This window comes from Myotis yumanensis, unplaced genomic scaffold, assembly GCF_028538775.1.
Source record: "Myotis yumanensis isolate MYYU_CA2020_CCGP unplaced genomic scaffold, mMyoYum1.0.hap1 SCAF_20, whole genome shotgun sequence".
Classification (NCBI taxonomy): Eukaryota; Metazoa; Chordata; class Mammalia; order Chiroptera; family Vespertilionidae; genus Myotis; species Myotis yumanensis.
In genome coordinates, this window is record NW_027223771.1 from 18270120 (window position 1) to 18272961 (window position 2842).

Consider the following 2842-nt stretch of genomic DNA (forward strand, 5'->3'; position numbering starts at 1 on the left):
GAGGAGAGTCACAAGTAAGGGCATCTAAGAAAGCTGCAGCCACCCAGAAGACCCATCTGTGTAAGCGCTGTTTCTCTGTGCTACAACATATTTTTCACCTGACTGGGTCACATGCAGCATACTTTGAGCAGAAAGCCCTCTGTACTGATGCATGTCTTGGAGACTTCTATTTTAGTGCAAACCCTCACCAGGAACAGAGGAATGAATGTGGGGAGGTGCACTGGAAAAAAGCTATGTTCAGGGCATCCTATGTGAGCAGGTGCAGCGTCTACTTATCTTCGGTGCCTTCAACCAGCAGGGAGGTTGGGGAAGACTTGCAATGCAACTCAGAGCTTCCCCAGCACCAGGCCATTCTCAAAACTGAGGAGCTACCCTTTGGCAGTGAGATTTCACAGGAATTTCTTGATAAAAAAAGTCATCACCAGTGGGGTGACTGTGAAAATGCTGCCAGCCACAACCTGAAAGTTGTTCAATGTCAGGTGCATATTCTGGAGAAATGATTTATGAGTGTAACAAATGTAGGAAAGTTTTTAGACAAATCTTTAACATCATTGGATATAAGAGAGTTCACCCTAGAGAACAGCCGTATCTGTGTAGTGAATGTGGGAAGTCCTTTCATCGAAGGGCTCACCTCACTGTACACCTCAGAGTTCACACTGGAGAGAAGCCGTATGAGTATAGTGAATGTGGGAAGTCTTTTCGTAAAAAATCTAAGCTTATTAAAAATCTGAGAAATCACAGTGGAGAGAAGCCGTATGAGTGTAGTGAATGTGGGAAGTCTTTTCATGAAAAATCTAAGCTTATTAAACATCTGAGAACTCACAGTGGAGAGAAGCCGTATGAGTGTACTGAATGTGGAAAGTCCTTCAGTGAAAGAAATACACTCATTAAACACCAGAGAGTTCACACTGGAGAGAAGCCATATGAGTGTACTGAATGTGGGAAGTCTTTTAGCCAAACATCTAACCTTAGTATACATCTGAGAGTTCACACTGGAGAGAAGCCATATGAGTGTACTGAATGTGGGGAATCCTTCAGTGTAAGGAGTACACTCGTTAAACACCAGAGAGTTCATGCTGGAGAGACGCCATATGAGTGTACTGAATGTGGGAAGTCTTTTCGCCAAAAATCTAATCTTATTAGCCACCTGAGAGTTCACACTGGAGAGAAGCCATATGAGTGTACTGAATGTGGGAAGTCTTTTAGCCAAAAATCTAACCTTATTAGCCATCTGAGAGTTCACACTGGAGAGAAGCCATATGTGTGTACTGAATGTGGAAAGTCCTTTCGCAAAAAAACTGAGCTTATTAAACATCTGACAGTTCACACTGGAGAGAAGCCGTATGAGTGTACTGAGTGTGAGAAGTCTTTTTGCGAAAAATCTAAGCTTATTAAACATCTGAGAGTTCACAGTGGAGAGAACCCACATGAGTGTACTGAATGTGGGAAGTCTTTTAGCCAAAAATCTAACCTTATTAGACATCTGAGGGTTCACACTGGAGAGAAGCCATATGAATGTACTGAATGTGGGAAGTCCTTCAGTGTAAGGAGTACACTCATTAAACACCAGAAAGTTCATGCTGGAGAGAAGCCATATGAGTGTACTTAATGTGGGAAGTCTTTTCGCCAAAAATCTAACCTTATTAGCCATCGGAGAGTTCACACTGGAGAGAAGCCATATGAGTGTACTGAATGTGGGAAGTCTTTTAGCAAAAAATCTGAGCTTATTAAACATCTGAGTTCACACTGGAGAGAAGCCATATGAATGTACTGAATGTGGGAAGTCCTTCAGTGTAAGGAGTACACTCATTAAACACCAGAGAGTTCACACTGGAGAGAAGCCATATGAGTGTACTTAATGTGGGAAGTCTTTTTGCAATAAATCTGAGCTTATTAAACATCTGAGAAATCACAGTGGAGGGAAGCCGTATGATGTACCGAGTGTGGGAAGTCTTTTTGTGAAAAATCTGAGCTTATTAAACATCTGAGAAATCACAGTGGAGAGAAGCCATATGAGTGTACTGAATGCGGAAAGTTCTTCAGTGAGAGAGGTACACTCATTAAACACCAGAGAGTTCACACTGGAGAGAAGCCATATGAATGTACTGAATGTGGGAAATCCTTCTGTGTAAGGAGCACACTCATTAAACACCAGAGAGTTCACACCAGAGAGAAGCCATATGAGTGTACTGAATGTGGGAAGTCTCTTAGCCAAAAATCTAACCTTATTAGCCACCTGAGAGTTCACACTGGAGAGAAGCCAAATCAGTGTACTGAATGTGAGAAGTCCTTCAGTGAAATCAGTAAACTCATTAAACACCAGAGAGTTCACACTGGAGAGAAGCCATATGAGTGAGTGTACTGCATGTGGGAAGTGTTTTTGAGAAAAATCTAGTCTTATAAAACATCTGAGAGGTCACAGTGGAGAGAAGTGTTAAATGTGCAGAGAATGTTTTATTTTGTTCACTTGAATAATAACACTGACGGCCACTATTTGGGACTCATTTTCCGGAATTTAAACCCTTTTAATGGGACATACACTGTACTAGATTCCGCATAAGTTAACAATACAACTGAGGCTTGAAGGAGTGCATTGCACTTGGTAACATGCACAGATCTTCTACCCGATTGATTTGTGGATGAAGAGATTTCCCCTCTACCACCTGGCTCACCAGTCCCAACCCCTGTGTGCTCAGGGGAAATGTATTCTGTGTTCTCTCTTGTGCTTGAGAACATTATGATTATTCCAGCTCCTGACAGGATCTTCATTCCTTTATCTCTGTGGAGGTAATCCACCTGACTCAGGGTTCATCCAGGGCACCCATCCTCAACTAAGAAGTGC

General features: G+C 42.3%; 1 pseudogene; it reads left to right on the forward strand.

Annotated features, from left to right (window-relative positions):
• Nucleotides 1-496: 496 nt before the first annotated feature.
• LOC138998620 (zinc finger protein 850-like) lies at nucleotides 497-2356 on the forward strand (annotated as a pseudogene).
• The last annotated feature ends 486 nt before the right edge of the window (nucleotides 2357-2842 follow it).